The 23,023-nt window shown below is 37.3% G+C and overlaps 1 pseudogene; it reads right to left on the reverse strand.

The window, feature by feature from the left end:
- Positions 1 to 22,431: 22,431 nt before the first annotated feature.
- LOC121038678 (eukaryotic translation initiation factor 1-like) lies at positions 22,432 to 22,787 on the reverse strand (annotated as a pseudogene).
- Between the last annotated feature and the right edge of the window lie 236 nt (positions 22,788 to 23,023).

Genomic DNA, 23,023 nt, shown 5'->3' on the forward strand with positions numbered 1-23,023 from the left:
TACAATGGCAGAGTGAGTTGTTGAGACAGAAACCCCACAGCCTGCAAAGCTGAAAATGTTTATCATCCGGCCCTTTGCTTAAGGTTTGCTGACCCTTGCCCTACACTTTCGTATTACTAATAACTGCAACACCTTCAAAATCTCATTTTCAAAAGTCCCCCTCTTTGACAGCTCCCTCAGCTCTTTCTGGTTTGCTTGAACAATCTTTAACCACCCAACCTACTGATGCTGTCATCACTTTTTCTCCACCTCACTTCTCTCATTTCTCGGATTGGATTCCAAATCATCAGCACACTTTCTCCCCTGCACATAGCCTCAGCTTCCATGTCCCTTTTTCTATCATTCCAGCTTCTTATGACTGTAACCAAATCGTTGGTTAAGTTCAACTATCTGCCTATTCTGTGCCTGCCCCCGAACAGGTGAATGTGGCTACAGCCATAGCAGCAGCAATGGGGCCTTGATAAACATACATCGGATATCCCCAGTGGCCATCCAGTCCCCTCTGTACTCCAGAGGAGTATCTATGAAAATAGGCGTCCTTGACACTCCAGTCAAATACCCATGAGGGATTATTCAGAGCTCTCATATATTAATGGGCGGTGCATCACCATGTTAGTCTTGCTTTCCCTTCAACTCTGTTTTATCATGGATTTACCTTGACCTCATCTTTTACAGTGCCAAAGACTTTTTGGTTCCAGCTTGCCTGCAGCTATGTTTTCATGTATGTTTTTTGTGCATATTTACTCCATATCCTTTCGACAGCATCTTCAGTTTACTTCCAAGTGGGTAGTGACCAAAATAATGATTCAAATGTATATCTGGAAATTTCCAGGATATTTGAAAAGGATATTGAAAAAGGTGCCGCCAATTTAAATTGTGAAGGAAACAGGATTATAGAAATTGTGGCATATTTAAATTTGGAGGATGAATATATTTCAATGGTATCACTGTAGCTTGGTGTGTGTTTATGTAAACTGATTTGGAGGTAATATAAAAAGCCCAAATTTGAGTCCTACATTAAATGCACTTCCTGGACCTTTATGGTAAAACTGGCTGTGTACCTGGAAGACATTTAACATTTCAGTTTTCTCCTATGTGCAGTGAGAGCATTTGCTTAGCTACTTCTAAGGGCCCTTCCTATGTTAAAATTCTATTATTCTGAGATCTACTCCTATTCTTCTCATATTCCATTGAAGTAAAAGCCTTTGGTCTGTTAGCCAACTTCATCTCTTATTGAACAAGAGTGGTCCTGTGTTCTCAAGCCTGATCTAAATAGCTCTTAAAGAGAAATCAAAAAATTTTTTGAGACTCTTGAGTCCTGATTGACTGAGACCTTTACATCCTAACAATAGCTATTTGATATAGTCACTGGATAAAGCAATGGCTCTTCCATTGATGTGTCCAAGTGTCTGCGAGTTCAGCCAACCAAAAAATCCATTTGGTTGAGTAGTCTTAGTACTGAACAAGGTTTCATCCCAAAGGAATACATCTTATTGTAAGATAAGAGAAAATGTTGGGTAATCTTTAAAAAAAAAATCTTTGTGGATCCAAATGCTTCTGCTGATAACTTGGCAGGGGGCGGGGAAGTAGTTTAAATAGATCTATGTTTTTTAAAAGTGAATTCTATAAGATCTCAAACAAAAGCAGCAGTTTGAGGGAATAAGCTACACGTCAATGGTGCAGTAAAAATAAATGCTGATATTAGTTCTGTATTTCACAAGAATCCTCATAGTCAAAGAAACATTTTAAGTGAACTTACCTGTACTTAGGCAAAACTTTTTATCTTAATAGCTATGAAAGCATAAGATAAAATCCAAGTCATTATTCTGAACTATTAGTCAAATGCCTTAGGAAAAGTTGAAACTTTATGGCAAAGGGAGTTCTATGTTTCAGGCAGGAAATGTATAAATGAGGCCAAAAAAATCCCAAACAGAATTTTTAAATATCTATATGATGAAGAGTTATATTTATAAGGCTTTTGATGTTTTCAAAGTGTCTGAATATCACTTTTTAATGGTTAGTTGATATTATTAGCATCTAGCCCCATGTCTTGCTCCAAAAGTCCAAAAGGTATATTGAGAAGATCATGAAAATTTAAACTATCCTTAATGAGCTATATAAGATGAGTTTCTACCTTTTTTTTTTTTTTTTTTTTTTTTTAGACAAACTCTTTTTTATTCTTAAACATCTCTCCTCTGAAATTTTTCTAACCCTATTTCCCCTGGCAGGTTAATCACTAGCATTCTGTTTTTATTTTAAACAGAAAACTGGTATACTTTAACATTCATGTTTTAATTATTTGCATATCTGTCTCCTTCACAATGCTCTTTTGTTCATTTCTGTGTCCCTAATACCAAGCATGGAGCCTGGCATACATAAGAACCTAATAAATCATCTTGAACTAGTGAGAAAACTGAGGCCCAGAAAGAGGCTGTTTCCACAGATCATACACCTAGTTAATGACAGTGCTTTTGCTAGAATTCCATGACCTTCACATGATAATCTTTACATGACTCATAAATATTTAAGAATTTGATGAACCAACAGGTTAATAAGGCAATGATTCCTAGGAACTTCCCATTGCACTGTTCTGATAAAAAAAAATCAATAGAGCATGTCTCATTTTTTTTTCTAACCAGTCTTCTGACTACTTGGTTTTAATGAGGAAATAAGATTAAGATACACAACAACAGGGGTGCCTGGGTGACTCAGTTATTTAAGCATCCAACTTCTGATTTCAGACCATCATGATCCAATTATCATGATCATCCAATGATGGGACATGATCATGATCAGGTCATGATTTCATGGTCGTGAGATCGAGCCCCACATCAGGCTCTGTCGTGGGCATGGACCCTGTTTGGGACCCTTCCTCTCTCTCTGCACCCCCTCTCAAAGTAAATAAACTTTAAAATATACATATATATATATACACAACATCAAAGGGACCAGATATTTCACATACATTTATTATTTTGGTTTCATAGATACAAAATCTATATCAATCATATAAACTAATTTTAATCTGTTAATAAATATCTGTTAGAGGGGCACCTGGATGACTCAGTCTGTTAAGCATCCGACCTTGGCTCAGGTCATGATCTTGTGGTTTGTGAGTTTGAGCCCCACATCGGGCTCTGTTCTGACAGCTCAGAGCCTAGAGTCTGCTTCAGATTCTTTGTCTCCTTCTCTCTCTGCCCTTCCCCTCTAAGGCTCTGTCTCTCCCTCTCTCTGTCTCTCAAAAATAAACATTAAAAATTTTTTTTAATCTGTTGGATCACTAATAGTTTAAGCCAATGATCTGAGAGACAGCTTTCTTACCAAGTTGAATATGTATCCTAGCAACACAGTTATCTAAGAGTGTTTGTTTGAAAATTAATCTTGGACATGGGTCAGTCAATGTGTCACAGATGTTTAGGGAAAATTGAATGGTTTTTTCTCTTGTTTTGAAAGCACAGGGGTAAACTTTTTACCCCTGGACAATGCAGAACTTCCCATTTTACCTCAAGAATCATAGTATGCTTTGGATATATCATTTCTCCAAAGCAAAATAAGAAACCTCTGCCCTTAGATAAACACAAGTCTTATTTTCTCATGTCAACCAGATATCTGTACTTATATCACCTTACCAAAGAGGCCTTTTCTGATATGTTTGAAAACAAGACCCCATACAATTTATTTCTGGGCTGCAGGGGTGGTACAATATTTGCAAATCAGTCAATATGATACATCACATCAATAAGAGATTATTTCAATAGATGCAGAAAAAGCATTTGACAAAGTACAACATTCATTCTTGATAAAAATCTTCAACAAAGTAGGCTTTAGAGGAACATTACTCAACATCATAAAGGCCATATATGAAAAACCCATAGCTAACTTCATAGTCAATGGGAAAAAAAAACTGAGAACTTTTCCCCTAAGGTCAGGAAAAAGACAGGGATATCCACTCTCACTCACCCCTTTTATGCAACATAGTACTAGAATACCTAGCTACAGCAATCAGACAACAACAACAACAACAACAGGCATCCAAGTTGGTACGGAAAAAGTAAGACTTTCACTATTTGCAGATGACATGATACTGTACTACATAGAGAAAACCTGAAAGTCTCAACCAAAAAACTGCTAGAACTGACAAACTAATTCAGAAAATTTTCAGGATACATAATCAGTGTACAGAAATTTGTTGCATTTCTATAGACCAATAATGAAGCAACAGAAAGAAAAATGAAGAAAACAATCCTATTTATAATTGTACCAAAAATGATAAGATACCTAGGAATAAGCCTAACCAAAGAGGTGAAAAACCTGTACTCTGAAAACTATAAGACACTGATGAAATAAACTGAAGACGACACAAAAAAATGGAAAGATATCCCATGCTCATGCACTAGAAGAACCAATATTGTTCAAATGTCTATATTACCACAAGCAATCTATACATTTAATGCAATCCCTATCAAAATACCAACAGCATTTTTCAAAGAATTAGAATAATCCTAAAAATTGTATGGAAACCACAGAAGACCCCAAATGGCCAAGGCAATCTTGGGAAAAGAAAAAAAAAAGTCAAGCTAGAGGCACCACAATTCCTGACTTCAAATTATGTTACAGAGCTGTAGTAATCAAAACAATATCATACTGGCAGAAAAATAGGCACATAGATCAATAGAACAGAGTAGAAAACCCAGAAACAAACCCACAATTATTTGTTCAATTAATCTTCGACAGAGGTAAGTATATCCAGTGGCATAAAGACAGTCTTTTCAACAAATGGTGGAGAAAAATGGACAGCAACATGTAAAAGAATGAAACTGGACCATTTTCTTACACCAAACACAAAAATAAATTCAAAATGGATCAAAGACCTAAATGTGAGATCAGAAACCATAAAAATCCTAGAAGAGAACGTAGGCAGTAACTTCTCTGACATTGGCTGTAACAATTTTTTTTTCTAAGCAGGTCTCCTGAGGCAAAGGAAAGAAAAACAAAAATGAACTATTGGGATTACATCAAAATAAAAAGCTTCTGCACAGCAAAGGAAACAATCAACAAAACTCAAAGGCAACCTACTCAATGCAAGAAGATATTTGCAAATGACATATCTGATAAAGGGTTAAGATCCAAAATATGTAAAGAATTTATACAACTCAACATCCAAAAATCAAATAATCCAATTTAAAAATGGGCAGAGGACATGAACAGACATTTCTCCAAAGACATCCAGATGGCCCACAGGCACATGAAAAGATGCTCATCATGACTCACCATCAGGAAAATGCAAATCAAAACTACAATGAGATGTCACCTCATACTTGTCAGAATGGCTAAAATCAACAACACAAACCAAAACAGATGTTAGAGGGGATGTGGAGAAAAAGGAACACTTGTGCACTGTTCATGGGAAGGCAAACTGGTGTAGTCACTATAGAAAACAGTATAGAGCTTCCTCAAAAAGTTAAAAATAAAACTACCCTATGACCTAACAATCACACTACTGGTTATTTAACCAAAGAACACTAATTCAAAGGGATACAACATGCATTTTTATAGCACTATTATTTAACCATAGCCAAGATATGGAAGCAGCCCAAGTGTCCACTTATGGATAAATGGATAAAAAAGCAGTGGTTGTGTATACACACACACACACACACACACACACACCAAAAAATATTATTTAGCCATAAAAAAGGAATGAAATCTTGTCATTTGCAATACATGGATGAAGCTAGAGAGCATAATGCTAAGTGAAATAAGTCAGTCAGAGAAAGACAAATATCATATGATTTCACTCATATGTGGAATTTAAGAAACAAAACAAATAAGCAAAGGGAAAAAAGAGAAAAACCAAGAAACACACTCTTAACTATATAGAGAACAGTCTGATAATTACCAGAAGGGAGGTTGGTGGAGAGATGGGTGAAATAGGTGATGGGGATGAAGGAGTACACTTGTGGAGATGAGCACTGAATGATGTATGAAGTGTTGAATCACTAAATTGTACACCTAAAATATAACACTGTGTATTCACTAGCTGTAATTAAAATAAAAACTTACATGATTTGTTTTGTTTTTTGTTTTTTTTGAGAAAGAGAGTGAGTGAGTGGCAGAGGGGCAGAGAGAGAAGGGGATAGAAAATCCTAAGCGGACTCTTCTTTGACAGCAGTAAGCCCGATGCAGGGTTTGAACTCACACTGTGAGATCATGACCTGCACTGAAGTCAGACACTCAACCAACTGAGCCACCCAAGTGGCTCTTAAATAAAAACTTAAAAAAGAAGAATAAATGGAACGATTTAGAATAAAATAACTAAATTAAATAGGACCCCATTCTGGTTTTCTTCCTTTGTCCCCAACCCTGCTTTTCCTGCACCTATTATCACCTGATATAGTGTATGCTTACTTTTTCCATTTCTTGTTACTTCATGTGTACTATGTATATATAATGTGTATGTGCCATCCACATTTCACACATTTAATACTTTTTTTAGTAACAAGTGATCAATATCATAGATACATCAGAGATCCTACTTTGAGTAAAATTTAAGATTTTAAGATTTAAGATTTAATAAGGCTAAAGATTTAAGATTTAATAAGGATATTGTAGGCCATATGGTATGATTTATTTCATGAGATCAATGACAATAGGTAATTAATTACACACTTCATTCTCAAGGCACTGAGTGAAATAAATACAAGCATAAACTAATGATACTTATAGCAATTCTAGAAAGTGGATCTTACTATATTTTATTGATTTAAAGATATACTTTTTACACATTTCTGCTTTTATTATCTATATGCTATCAAAAGTGAAATCAGAATAACTATCACTTCAAACATTTTAGAAGTTATGTGAGTTTGGAAAATATAAGAAGGAAAGGAATTGAAGAGAATATCTTTGTTTAAATAAAATAAAAAATTACCGTGTTTACCACTGTGTAACTTTTAACAAAAATCTCAAAAATGAAAAACTAAATTTGCCAATAACATAGTTTGTAGCACAGAGGCTGATGTGGGGCTTGACCCCACAAACTGCGGGATCATGACCTGAGCTGAAATCAAGAGTCAAATGCTCAACCAACTGAGCCACACAGGCGTCCCTTCATAGTTTGTAGTTTTTTCTTGTCTTTTCAGGAAAAAAAAGTGTTCATGATTCTCCAAAAAGAAAAACCACATTCCACACCACCTGTATCATGTATAATATGTGAAACATTATTTGTCCAGTGCTCATGTGAGACTCAGCTGTGCAGGAGAGTGACTCGAACAACTAGATCATGGATCCTGAGTGTATCATCCAAGGTGAGAAGGTCAAAACTATGGACATAGACATGGATAATTTCTAAGCAGGAGTCAAAAGTTAAATTTCTGAAATCCAAAGCGAGTAAGGGTAAAAGACAGGGAGTTGCTGTCCAAATAGCTACACAAGGCAGAGAACATGGTTAGAATCAAAGATGGAGTTCAGTGTGGGGAGAACCAGAATGGGCAAGGGGTCAAAGCAGAATCTGCCAATATACATGGTGGCCTGAATTCAGGGTTTAAATCAAACTAAAAACAGAAGAAATTAGTCGTAACTGGAGAGGAGTTTAAATTTGGGCAATAGAGGGGCGCCTGGGTGGCGCAGTCGGTTAAGCGTCCGACTTCAGCCAGGTCACGATCTCGCGGTCCGTGAGTTCGAGCCCTGCGTCAGGCTCTGGGCTGATGGCTCAGAGCCTGGAGCCTGTTTCCGATTCTGTGTCTCCCTCTCTCTCTGCCCCTCCCCCATTCATGCTCTGTCTCTCTCTGTCCCAAAAATAAATAAATGTTGAAAAAAAAAATTTTTTTTAAATAAATAAATTTGGGCAATAGAGCAAAAGCACTAAGCATGAGTAATTTTTAATTGTAGGACACAGCTGTGTGCCCCACAACTTCTGTTCTTTGGAACAGATATGCCTTTGAGATACAGTCCACTGTATGGGGAGGCGATATTGGTGATTTCACTTGGGTGGGTCCTCCTGGAGCACTAATAATTCTAAGAGCCAATATCTGCCTAATTAAACAGATAAAATTCAAGATCCACTGAGACACTCTTATGGATATTGAGCATATCTTTGGTGTGTATCTTTTTATAAAGAAATAGTCATGTTAACACATGTTAGCACAATGCACCCAAATGACAGACTACCATGTGCCCCATAATCCAAGGGGATGACATTCTGTCAAGGCTTTTCTCATAACAGCCCTGCATTTATGACACAGCACTAAAGGAAGGCCATTTGCAGCTACAACCCCCATTGCTTTGTAGGCTAGTCATTCAATTTCCAAATAGAGCTCCCTCAAAAAAAAAAAAAAAAGCCAATTTGTAAGGTTTAAGTGATAAGATTAAAATGATACACCTAGACTTATTAATTCTTGAATATGAGCACTGTCTTCTAACACAAAAATATCTTAATGGACCTAATCTACACTGGGTAACCCCTATCAGACACTTTTATTGAGCATGTACAAATGTTTATGAAAAACTGCTCAAAGTTTTTATGTGTTTTGTATTTTTTAAAAAAGAGAATTTAATGATCAATTCCTATATCTGCACAACAATGATGATTGATGCAGAAAATTCAGCCTCCAACATGAATATTTTAGCCTGACATATCTCTATTCACTAGATAGATATGGCTTATCTGCACTACTTTAAGAGGACAACACTGAGCCAGAATGAAGATTGTTGCTGCAGCATTTGCAATGTTCACTATAGTTTTAAACTGTTGTTTGGGCTATCACTAGTTACTGACTGTAGCTAACCTTTATTAAATGCTTAATATTCATCAGTGTTTTCTTTTTAAGTTTATTTATATGTTTTGAGAGAGAGAGAGAGAGAGAGAGAGAGAGAGCACCGTAATTGAGGGAGGGGCAGACAGAGGGGGAGAGAATCCCAAGCAGTTTCCATGCTATTAGCATGGAGACTGATGCCGGGATTGAACCCATGAACCATGAGATTATGACCTCAGCTGAAACCGAAAGTGGGATGCTTAACCCACTGAGCCACCCAGGTGCCCCCACCAGTGTTTTTTTTTTTTTTTTAAGAGATTGATGTATTTTGTCTTGTTTAACCCATACAACCGCCTTCTGAAGTGGTATTGCTTTTAATCATTTTACAGGTAAGGAAAAAAGGACTTATGGATGTTACATAAGTTATCCAAGGGGACACAATTACACAGGAACAACAGAAAAGTGCCTCTTTTAGGGAAAGGAGTATGGAGGGCTTGGGTAGTGGGTGGGAAGTGGAAATTTGCTTACCATAGCATTTCTTACTGTAAATGAATAAATCAGAATTAATGGCGGTGTATCCATTTCCTCAAACTTGAATAACATAAGCCCACTTGGGAAAGATGGATCAGTCCCTAGTGCACATATCAAACTCCAAATATGATAAATTCATCAAATAAATGTATTTGTATCTATGTAACAGGGCTCTTCAACCCAGTGACCTCTGCTCCATTTAACAGTAATTGTACAACTATGCTGGGAGAAGAATCAATCCAGAGATGAGTTCTTTTAAAAACCAGTTGTTGGGGGAGGGGAAGGGGGCTCCTGGGTGGTTCAGTTGGTGAAGCATGTGACTTCAGCTCCACTCATGATCTTATGGTTCATGGGTTCGAGCTCCACATCTGGCTCTGTGCTGACAGCTTAGAGCCTGGAGCCTGCTTTGAATTTTGTGTCTCCCTCTCTCTCTGCCCTTCCCCTGCTTGTGCTCTCTCTCTGCCTCTCAAATAAATAAAAGCATTTAAAAAATAATTTTAAAAAAGTTGTTTCTTGCTGCCAAGGCATACCTGCCATAATCTAATATTCCATACATCTGTTAAGAATTCAAAAGGAAATAACTGTAAACAGAACTTAAATAATACAAAACAGAAAACGCTGTTAAATATATCTAATGTATGAAATAAAACTCTTCCTTTAGCTAATACTAGGCATACAATGATATATTGGTATATTGGTATATCAGTAGCTACTGAAACTTCAGTAATTGTGCTCTTAAGAAAAGAACTATTACCTGGTGCCATGATCTTGGGTTCTGATACCATTCTCCAATAGAAAGAACCAGGGCTCTTCAGAGAAATGGCGGACTCTAGAGCTGGGGCCAGAAGCACCTTTGGGTGCCAGAAAGTAAGGCAGTGCTCAGAGAACAGAAGGATGGGGTCTGTCAAGGGAACCAAGGTGAAAGAGCTCCTAATGGCCAAAGCTGGAACAATTTAAGCAACAAAATAAATGCCTGGTATTAGATGATAATCTAAAACATAAATAGAGATCCCAAGTCTATACTGATATAAATAAATGATGTAATAAAGTAAGCAAATGAGGAAGAAGAGACAATTCTTTATTTTTTCTAAAGTTTATTTATTTATTTTGAGGGAGAGAGAGAAAATGGGGGAGGGCCAGAGAGACAGGGAGAGAGAAAATTGCAAGCAGGCTCCATGCTGTCAACAGAGAGCCTGATGCAGGGCTTGATCCCATGAACCATGAGCCAAAATCAAGAGGTGGATGCTTAATCCACTGAGTCACCCAGGTGCCCCAAGACCACCCTTTCTTACAGAAGAATCTCTTGTAATTTACATGGATTCTCACTTTTCCAGCAAGTGGAGCTCACATTGCCCCCCTGCCCTGCCCCACATTTGAGTGTGGGCTACAAGAGTGACTTGCTTCCAAAGAAGAGAGCAACTATAGCAGAGACAAGGAGGAACTTCAAAGTAGGGAAAGCTGGCAAGCATTGCCTTGGCCAGGTAACTAAGATTAACACCATATTAATAAATAATGGTGAAGGCATGTAGCCTTGCTCTGATGTGATGAGAATTCAGCTCCCTGGTCTTTTTCCCAAAACCTATAACCCCTGGCTAATCATGACAAAGACATTAGACAAACCCACATCGAGGCAACACTCTACAAAATATTCTCTCCAAACTGCCACATTCATAAAGAACTAGGAAAGATGGAGAACCTGAGGAGACTGACACGTGATGACAAAAGGTAATGCGGTGTCCTGCAGGGACATCCTGGATATAGTGGATATTAGGGGAAAAAATTAGTGAAATCCATATAAGTCTGGAGTTCAGATAATAGTAATATACCAATGTTGTTTCCTTAGTGTGACAAAGGTACCAAAGTAATATAAAACATTAACAATCAGAGAAATTGGTGGAAGGGTATATATACTAGAACTCTCTGTACTATCTTTGCAACTTCTCTGTAATCAAAAGGTATTCTAACATTAGAAGTTTATTTTGTTAATTTTTTTATTACGTTTCTTTATTTTTGAGAGGCAGAGAAAGAGCACGAGTGGGGGACGGGCATAGGGAAAGGGAGACACCAAATCCAAAGCAGGCTCCAGGCTCTGAGCTGCCAGCACAGAGCCTGACGTGGGGCTCAAACCCATGAACGGCGAGATCATGACCTGAGCCAAAGCTGGACACTCAACTGACTGAGCCACCCAGGTGCCCCCAGAAGTTTATTTTTAAAAAGAGAACTATTGCTTTCTTCACACTGTGCCATTCTTAAAAGGTGTACAATGAAAAATCTTGTATCGGATGCATTCTGACATTTCTAATTGTTCTGCCGTGGAAAGTCACCTTGAAAAGGCTGCATTCAGATTGAGCAACTTAACAATTCAATTATATGCCACAAACCATCTGTACTTGGGATGTTGTGAGACACAAGCTCTCTGGCCTCAATTATAATAGCAGGATCCTCTTTTGATCTGACTCCTTTGTTTGTAGTAAAGGCTAAAGCCTGGTAGTAAAAATAAATAAACAGTAAATGAAGAAAAACAAGATCAATAAAACAATCATGTCATTACAGGTACTCAGCTGACTCTGGAAGAAAACGAACAAGGAATGTTTTGAGAAGTTGCCTCATAAGAAGAAGGATTGGGATGGGAAGTTATTTATTCATTAAATAACCTATTCAGTAAAAGTGTATTGCTCGCCTTTGGTGAGCTAGCTAATCTAGAAACAGGGAGAAAGGACAGAGCTCCTGTGCTTCTCATGGAAGTCACAATCTGGGGAAAAGACTGACAAGGAAAGGGAAAATTTAAATGCACTGAGAAGTGCTAAAGCCTTTTCCCTCCAATGTTTGTACTTTATAAAATATGCTGGATGCTGTCTCAACATACCACCTCACTCTGCACCATCAGTGAATACAAATTCAGGGGCCATTCCAGATTGGGAGCAAAAATAATTTTCAGATTAAAAGCTACCTCAAAAAACTGTATCTTTTTTTTTTGAAAGCTATTACTTAATGGTAATTTCTCTGTCTCTTCCAAATATTCCCCTTGCTACCACCATCCAGTCTTTTGTTATTTAACCATTTCATGCCCACTTATGAATAAGTCACCATCGTGAACTACTAGTATAGGCTTATCCTTGAAAGGAGACTTCTGATTCCCAAAGATCTATAAATGCAACCTCTAAGTGTAGAATATGTTTTTACAAGTGCCATGCGGATTTCTTATCTCTTTTGCCTAGCAATCTGTGCAAAACATGTTACCTGATGACTCCTGACCTGACCACTGACCAGTAAACCATGGCACCATTTGGGATTTCTTTTGTAATCAATTTTATTGAGGAATAAAATATGCTCGCCTTAAGTGCACATTTCAACAAGTTTTGACAAATGAATATAACCACCAATGATAAAGATATCATTGAGAAAGATATTAAATTTTCTCATCACTCCAAAATTTCCTTCATCCCCCACCCTCAGCTCAACCCAGCCCAATCATTGTCTTAATTCACATAGTCCCGGACACAGGTGCCAAGATAGGATTAGCCATGAAGGAGATTTAAGGGAAATAATGTGAAGGATATAGGAGAGAGGACTCAGGGTGTGGAGAGCCTGCAGAGCAATGCAGCTCTGACACCTGTAAAAGAAAAGTGGAATGCCGGAAGAGGGGGTAAAAAGAGATTCTTAGACTGTAAAGTGCAATTCCAAGAAAGCTTTGGCCAGCCAGAGGTGTCCTCAGGCAATCTCCCATTGGAGAAGGCCTGTGTCTCTTAGGAATGGACTGAATCCAGATCTCCTCTGTGCTCAGCCATTGACTGGGGATAGTATTTCATGTACGATGTGACACAGTTTGTTTATCTACTCACCTACTCCTATATCCTGTCACTTGATGCATTATTTCTAGTTTGGGGCTATTATAAATAAAGCTGCTATGAAAATTTATGTATAATTGTTTGTGTAAACATATGCTTTCATTTTTTTCTAAATATTTATTTTATTTATTTTGAGAGAAAGAGGGAGAGAGAGAGAGAGCAGGGGAGGGGCAAGAGGGGGAGAGAGAGAATCCCAAGGAGGTTCCATGCTGTTAGCACAGAACACATTGCGGGGCTCGAACTCACGACCATGAGATCATGACCTGAGCCAAAATCGAGTCAGACCCTTAACCAACCAAGTCACCCAGGTGCCCCATATACTTTCATTTCTGTTAGGTAAACACACAAGAATAGGATTGCTGGGTCATATGGTATGTGTAGTTTAACTTTAGAAAAACTGGCCAAACTTTTTTCCCAAGTATCTGAGTCATATATTTCACAAGATTTCCAGTTTCCAGTTGCCCACACCCTCTCCAACACATGGTATTGTCAGTCTTTTCCAGTGTAGCCCTTCTAGTGGGTGTGTAAAGATGTCTCATTGTGGTTTTCATTTGCCTTTCCCTGATGACCAATGATGAGAAGCATCTGTTCATGGGTTTATTGGCCACCCCTAAGTTTCCCCAGAGTTTCATCCCATTAGAGCATCTGCTCAAAAATCATTTCAATCAGGTGCAGGTGTAACTGAGGTTACTGGGCGTAATCTATTAAGTATAGCTCCTGATGTGTCAGTGTTCCCTACTGAGGGAAGAATAGTAAAATAATCTAAAAAATATAATAACCTCAAGAAGGTTGGAAACCATGTAAGCCATTGTTTCAAAATATATATATATACAAAATACTTTTATATGTATTTACATATGTCTATATAAATATACATATATATTTTTCCTTCATTTAACTTCATGTCACCAAGCTAACACACGTTGTCAGTTTATAATTGCATTCAGTGCTAAAAACAATTCCAATAACAGGGACTTAAAATACATATTCTTCTTACAAAACAGAAGTAAACATTTAACGACATTGGTTCAAGAATATTAGTACCTGAAGATTTTTCTCACCTTTTTTTCAAGGTCCCAAGACGGATGCTCTGGCCTCAGCCATTCCATCCCATTTCCGGAAGGCAGAAAGAGGAAGTGAAGAGGAACAACAGTATGGCTCCCAGCTGGGGCAGCCCTTTAAGAGTTGTCCTGGAAGCCCCACCCACTGACTTGTGATTGTATCTTATTAGCCATCTAATTGTAGAGAGGCTTGGAAATGTGAATTTAAACTGGGCATGTTATTGTGACCAAAAATAAACAAAGGTTCTGTTACTCAGTAAGGACAGAGTGGAGACTAAGGAAGCAGCTGGGAACTTGCAGTCTTCTTCCCCTCACACTTGAGGGTCCTAAAAAAATTACCTCCGGGGTGCCTGGGTAGCTCAGTCGGTTGAGCATTGGATTTCAGCTCAGGTCATGATCTCACGGTTCGTGCGTTTGAATCCCACGGGCTCTGTGCTGACAGCTCAGAGCCTGGAGCCTGCTTCGGATTCTGTGTCTCCCTCTCTCTCTGTCCCTCCCTCGCTCATACTCTGTCTCACTTTGTCCCTCAAAAATAAATAAATATTAAAAAAATACCTTAAATTACTGTTCTCTATTTAATCACTTTTAATTCATGCTTAATACATCTAGCTTCTGTCATGTAACTTCTCTTTTTCTATATTTAATTTTTTCAGTCTATTGTATCCTTTCTGGAGTATTTATCTATAATTAAATCCCTTCTTTTAAAAATGTCTTCCTTGCTTTATAGAAAATTATGCTGATGACCCACCCATTGTCAGGCTACTCCTCAGCTTCCTATCTTAACTCTTTGCCCCTCTTCTCTTCTTATTTCTATACATTCTCACTGGCAATTATCATTCACACCTGTGGCATCAATTTTAACATAATCTGTATCCCCCCACCGCCATTGGTTCTTCTTAGCCTCAGATTTGAATTACAAATCACCTACGAGATATCTCCTTGAACTGCTGACAATTTGCTAGATTCTTCTATCTGGATATCTTACAAGAAAATCAGATTCTAGATTTTCAAATTGAACTTGTCCCCTTTCCTTTCTTTCACCCCAAATCTCCCATAGCTTCTATCCCAGCCGATGTTACAGAATGAATAAAGATAAGGAGCAAAAGACACATCCAAAAAATTATAAGTCCCCTATTATGACTCAGAATCAACACTAAAATATTTTTATGCCCCATCTCATTTAATTTTCACCATAACCCTGTAAGAAAGGTACTTTAATATGCATTTTATAGTTGCAGAAACTGAGACTTAGAAAAGAATGATTAAAACCAGAGAGCTAATAAATGATATTCTTTCTTAGTCTTGAGTCCAAAATCATTACACTAGGCTGTTTCTCTCTCTTCCCACCCCCCCCATTAAGATATTTAATATAACTTTCCTATGTATCTAACTGCCTAGGGAAAGTGGCTCCTACCTCAACCTTCACAAAATTCAGCAAAGTGTACCTTATAAATAAGTTTAAATACTCATATCCCACAGCCATTGATTTTAAAGCAGGATCTTAGCATTTCTTGTCCACACTAATACAGATACTTCTAAAAGTCTTCTTACCAGTGTTACCAGATTTTCCTTTCTTCATTCTCACGAAAAAAAAAATACTTGCAAAACTGAATTCTGACCATGTCAGTACTTTGATCATATTCCTCCAGTGACATTTTATTATACATAAAATAAAGGCCAGGTCCTCAATGTGATAAATAGCCTGTCATAGCTGAGCCAATGTCTCCTTCTCCCTGTCACCTCACATTTGTCCTATGCTTCAGCCATGAGGTAATACTTGATGATTCACTATCTTTGCATATCCTTCCCTTCAGTCTGTCTTGACAACTCCTTTTCCTTCTTTGGCATTTGGATCTCACATCATACTCTCTTGGAGACTTCTGGCTCTTCCACACAAATGTACTTCTCTCTCTGTATCTCTGTCTCTCTCTGTCTCTCATAAACCATGGTACTCTACTATATATCCCAATACCTAAACAAGAATGAGACAATCAACTCTGACCTCTCTGAGGTCAACAACTGTGTCTCTCTAAATGTCTATGAATTTAGTGCCTGAAATAGTACCTGTTGCTAGAAGCTCACAGTCAAGTATGAGACATGTTAAAAAATATGTAACAGAGTAAACTATGTCCTACCACAGGATGGACTCAAAATATCATATTAACATAGATATTTTTTATCTATACCTTGTGTTATGCTATTTCTTCTCCTTCCTCACAATAAGCAAGAAGAATGCAATAGGTTAACTTAGGTTTTGTAAGATGTTAGTGACATGAGAAAGAGACTAACTAGTATTACATCCTGTAAACAGCCAGAGAAAAGCAACGGATGTGTTTTACATGTACAGGACTTCCCTCTTTCCTCATTCTACAACACATGGTATACCTGCTCCTGACTCTCATAATATTAGTTCACTTTGCCAAAGCAACAACAGCTCCAAGTTTCAATAAGTTATTACCACAAATGTTTCTTGCTCATGGATGTTAAATTTAACTACATCTCAACTCCAAGCAAGGCACTGCTCAGTTGGTCTTCTCATTCCAGGACCCAGGATAAAACAGTCACCATCTGAGACTTGTTAAAATAGCCCAAGAGCAAGCTGCTCCACATAATTGCGTCCCATGACTCTGCCACCTCTACTCACATGTACCTCAGCAAATCACATGGCCAAGGCTGCTGATGAGGCACTAAGAGTCAAATGGCAATGGCAATGAGATATAAGCCTCTTACAAGACAGGAAATGATTGCTAACAATAAGGCAACCTACCTCACTAAGTTATTTGTTTTTTAATTTTATTTGTTTGTTTTTTGTAAACAGCACACAGCAGTGGAAAGAGGACTCATCAGAAGTCATGAGGCAAAAACATTTGTCTCTGCTCTTGTCCATCTCATTCAACTTCACTAAGATTCAGTTTCCTCATTGATAAAATGAAAAGATTGGGCTAGATCATCTGAAAGGTACCTTCTAGTCTGAATTATGTAACCAAATTATTTTATTTTATTTATCTTAATTTATTTATTGTAGGGAGAGAGCACACATATGAGTGGCAGACAGGAGCCGAGGCAGAGGAGGAGAGAGAAAGAGACAGAGAGAGGAGAGCGAGGGAGAGAGAATCTTAACCATGTTCTACATTCAGCACAGAGCCCAACACGGGTTTGATTCCATGACCCTGAGATCATGACCTGAGTTGAAATCAAGAATTGAATGCTCAACCGACTGAGTCACCCAGGTGTTTTATGTGACTAAATATTTTAGATGGAGTGTAAAGCAAACATAAGAAGATTATGAAGAAACATTGCTTCCCAGTAGGCCACTCAAGTTTTGTGTCACATTATCTCATTCTATCAAGTCACAATTTTTAAGGCCTGGTTCAAACACATTATATCACAGATGTAAATCATTTTATACTTTATTGTGGGATTATTTTTTTTCTGTCACACGTTAGAAGAACCACTTTGCTTATCTCCCATCTGACAAATATGTAAGCCACACGTGCTCATATCTCTTAAGAGTTTTTTCAGTTGCAAATAACAGGTATTATAACTACATTTTTGTACACAACAAAGATGATTTATTAGTTAACATACCTACAAAGTCTAGAGGAGGGCCAGCTTCAGGTATGCCTGATTTGATGACTAAATGATTTTACCAAGAATCTTTATCTCAAGACTGACTCCTCTTGTGGTTACAAGACAGTTGCCAGTTGCAACTGAAATAACGGTTGCTTTTCCTTCTAGTGCAAGAGGAGAGCGCTTACCATCCCAATGATCCACTAAAATTTCTGGGCTATCCTCTGAGTGGATCAACTTTTGTCCAATTCCCTGAACCAATAACCAGTCAGAAAAAGAATATAACTTGCTCTTTAGTTTCTGCCCACGCAGATCCCCATGCCTTTACTCAATGGAGAAGGGGTAGAGGGAATACTGGAGGCGTAACTGATCGAGCCTATAACAAAAGTCAAAAATTTATACGGATATTTTAAATATTGCTTTGTAATTAAAATATTTAGTGAGGATATTTGCTTTGTAAACTTTACCAATATTGAGTAATATATCACTATCTTACAGAGAAGAATAAAAAATCCACCACATTTACATATCCATGAACATATTTTTATGCTCTAATAGGAGATATGATAACTAATTCTAATCTGGATTTTGTAAACTTCCAGTGTTTTTTTTTTTTGTTTTGTTTTTTGGGTTTTTTTTTTTTACTAAAAGTACCTATTTGAGTAAATTTAAATTATCTAATTTGTAGAAGCACCTAAAAGTCTTTCTGGAAAAAAAAAAAGTTTCTGTATAAATGATTAAATATTTGTGAGGGAAAAATATAAATCCACTGTATTACCCCCAGAAATTTCTGTTTATTCTTTTAGCTTGCATTTAAGATCTTAACAATATCATAAACTATTTTGCTAGATTAACTCTTTTATTGACATAAACAGAAGATTCTTGTTTTTGTGTAAATAGGAGACCACTACATTTGAGGAGGAGGAGTCCAAGATTAAAACTACACAGCACACCACAAATGCCAATTCCTTTCTGGTTTATTTTTATCTCATTAAATAACTTCCTCTTACTTCTCAGGAAAGTAGACCATATGGGCGGTGTGTGGAAGAACTAAACAGGAGGGATGTTTTTGGCTTCTGGAGAGTCAGGTCTTACAGATGTGGCTTGAGTCTTTTGTATGAAATATTGGAAATTCCTAGAGCATTGGCCACACTTATTCCAAAGGAAATGCCAAAATGTATTTCACACACAAATGTAAGCGATTTTTGGATTATCTGCTTTTGTTCCTCTCCAATAGCTTGGAAAATTGAGTCAACTGCATGTGAACTTCTTATTCACAGCTAGACAGAATATAGCCTCCTCTGAATTATTCATGCTAATTATGGAGAAGGAAAAAAAAATCATGAATAAATTAAATCCACAGATGAACAAAAATATCTGTATTTCCATGGCATATTGCATTTATCACTGAAATAGGATATTTAACAGTATATTGTGTTTATAATGTTTTGTCTATTAAGACTTGGAATTTGGGGGGCACCCAGTGATTAGCAATGGAAGCACACACTAGAACCACAGAAATCAAAAATCACAGTTGGTCATCTGAAAGAATTTAGTGTTTTATGGAAGACAGATAAGAATATTAAGGTTTACAAAACAGTAAGACAATTGCATAGGGACACAAGGGCCAAGAAAGAAGGAGCTTGCAGGAACCAAGATATTTAAGAATAGATAACATATAAGTTGAATGTTAAAGAATGAGTTATCTAGCTGATAAGGAAGGCATACTGAAATAAGGAAACCTCAGAGCTCGCAAAAAAACAAACATTTCCGTTGAGTTTTGTACAGCTCTGAGTAGCGTGGAAGTCTAGGGGCTTGGCTGTTGCCACAGCCTTAACTGGTATCACAAGAAGTTATGGCAGTTAGAGGACGCCTGGATGTCTCAGTCAGTTAAGTGGCCAACTCTTGATTTCGGCTCAGGTCATGACCTCAGGGTTCATGTTGGATTCTGTGCTGACAGTGCGGAGGCTGCTTGGGATTCTCTCCATTACTCTCTGCACCTCCCCAACTCACCAAATAAATAAATAGATAAATATTTTTAAAAAGTTATGGCAGTTAAGATTAAAGTATTATGCAAAGAACCAAAGCTTCTGAGGACTTACTTTTTTTTTTTTTTTTTTTTTAAGTTTTTATTTATTTTTGGGACAGAGAGAGACAGAGCATGAACGGGGGAGGGGCAGAGAGAGAGGGAGACACAGAATCGGAAACAGGCTCCAGGCTCTGAGCCATCAGCCCAGAGCCCGACGCGGGGCTCGAACTCACGGACCGTGAGATCGTGACCTGGCTGAAGTCGGACGCTTAACCGACTGCGCCACCCAGGCGCCCCAAGAGGACTTACTTTTTAAAGTGTAGATTACTGGATGCCACACCTGATTGATAAATAGGAATACTAGCATTGGTCCCAAGAATCTGCACTGTTAACAAATTAACCAGATATTTCAAGTGTTCACTAAAATTTGACAATTTGTTCTATGACATTTTAATAACGTAGGAAGTCTTAAGAGATGCAAATTCCTGGGCCCATCAAGACATTGACCTCAGTAATCATTATTTTTTTCGTGGTTTCCCAGGTGATTCTAATGTACCAAAAAGTGTGAACATCACTTGTCTGAAGGAATGATCAGTCCATTGTTTTTCTTATCTTTTTGTTGACACATCTCTGCAATGACATTTAAGACCAAAGAGTCATAGTTCTTTCTGTAGGTACTAAAACCCATTTCTACTAGTGCCATTGTAATGACAATCTGGTTTTTGTGTTTGTGTTTGCCAAAACTTTGAAACCAACCTTGCAATCTAGTACAACCACCTAATTACGTCTTTATCTATAACACAATCAGGATAACTGAAAGAATATTTAGGGAAAAAAAAATCTTTAGGAAGAAAGTATCTGGAAATCTCAAGTGCTGTGTATTGAGATGAAGAAATGATCAAAGAGCTCTGTTTCAGGCGGCTCCAGAACGTTAGTTTCATTAATATATTTTGACAGTCTTTCTATACATGTGAATACGCCAACTAATTTGTGGGTTTTCAAGTATAAATCAAGTGGATTTTCAAGCCCACTTTGAGACCACTTTTTATTTGTTATAATTTAGGAAAAACACAGTGTTTTTTTCCAGTTTTATTGAGATATAATTGAAATAACATTGTATGAGTTTAAGGTGTACAACATAATGATTGGACATACGGATATATTCTGAAATGGTTACCAAAATATGTTTAGTCAAAATTCATCACCTCACATAGTTACAATTTGTTTTTCTTGTGACGAGAAATGTTAAGGTCTACTCTCTTAGCAACTTTCAAATACACAATACAGTATTGTTCACTGTAGTTGTCATGCTGGACATTATATCCCCAGGATTTCTTTATTTTATAAGTAGGAATTTGTACTTTTGATTACCTCCACCCCTGGCAACCACCAATCTGTTCTCTTTTTCTATGAATTCATATTTTTAGATTCCACATATACAGTATTCACCTTTTTCTCTCTGACTTATTTCACTTAGCATAATGCTCTCAAGATCACTCCATGTTGTCATAAATAGCAGGATTCCCTTCATTTTTATGACTGAATAATATTTTCTTATTATAAACATACATATTATAAAAATAAATATAATATTTAATAATATTTTTGTGTTTTCCCACACACATCATATATATATATATATATATATATATATATGGCTATATATATAGTTGTTTCCATGCCTTGGCTACTGTAAATAACACTGCAATAAACACAGGGATGTAGCTATCTCAGGGATGTAGCTATCTCTTCAAGGTAGTAATTTCATTTCCCTCAGATATATATCCAGAAGTAGAATTGCTGGATCATATGTTATATCTATTTTTAATTTTTTGAGGAAACTGCATACTGTTTTTCATAGTGGCTGCACCAATTTACATTCCCACCAACAGCATACAAGTGTTCCCTTTACTCCATATTCTCATCAACATTTGTTATCCCTTGTTTTTTTGATGATAGTCATTCTAACAGGTGTGAGGTCATATCTCATTTTGGTTTTGATTTATGTCTCCTTGATGCTTAGTGATGTTGAGCACCTTTTCATATACCTCTTGGTCATTTGCATGTGTTCTTTGGAAAAATGTCCATTCAGTTCCTCTGAACATTTTTCATTGGATTGTTTTTTGCTATTGAGTTGTACAAGTGCTTTATAAATTTTGCATACTGACCCCTTATTAGGTATATGACTTGCAATATATTCTACCATTCTTGCCTTTCATTCTGTTGATGGTTTCCTTTGTTGTGCAGAGGTATTTTTATCTCACTTGTTCATTTGCTTGTTTTTCCTAATACCTGTTGGAGGCAATAACTCCTTATTTTCCTCAGAAAAAACCATTATAAGAAGGTACTATTTATTTGTTTGTTTGTTTGTTTGTTATTTTGCATGGCTCTTTTCAGTTTATTGCTCAAAGGAGTTACACTAGTCCAAGTTAAAAGCAGACCCCAAATGGTTATATTGGGTTATATATGTTAATGGTTATATAATGGTTATATAATATAATGGTTACATTATACTTACATTATACAAGCTGTGAGGTTTTTAAACTTGTGGGAGAAAAAACAAAAACAAAACCAAAAAAAACTTGTGACAAGGAACAGAAGGGAAATTCTATTCATTGCAAGGAAATCTCCTTTAAGCTTCATTGAGCCAAAAGCACCCAAAACCTATGAACCTTCAGCTGATCGTCCTTAGCCAGTCCAATCTCTACGAGGAACTGATATATGCTCTTGCACTGGTCACCCTGTAAGGGAATTACTTCTCCATATTCTGAATGTTCAATTACAGTACCATTGCAGACAAATTTCTTAAACGCCTTCACCAGTTTCTTTTTATCATAATCATCAGCGATTCCTTGGAGAGTAATAAGGATCTTCCTGCCATTTCTCTGTTGAATTCTTACATGGATATTATCCTCAGTGCCAACAGAAGCAGATCATCACCCTTATTTGCATAAGCAAAAGAGTCCAAAGAGTGGAGGTTCTGGATGGCAGACATATGATATGATTCCTTTTCCTTGGTGGAAAGGGCCTGTGGAAGGCAGCAGCTAGAGAAGGCTGGTGGGGGCATGGTGATTCAGGAAGCTAGGGAACTGGGGGGGGGGGGGTAGGTAAAGGGGGTGCTGAGTTCTCAGCAGTGGCTCCGTGACTGGGGCCAGGAAGGTACTTTTTAAATAGATGCTGACCCCTCAAACCTGTACTGCACAGTCACTACCTGTTTGGCAGTACATCTTC

Source organism: Herpailurus yagouaroundi, unplaced genomic scaffold (assembly GCF_014898765.1).
Source record: "Herpailurus yagouaroundi ecotype Mexico unplaced genomic scaffold, PumYag 28, whole genome shotgun sequence".
Taxonomy (NCBI): Eukaryota; Metazoa; Chordata; class Mammalia; order Carnivora; family Felidae; genus Herpailurus; species Herpailurus yagouaroundi.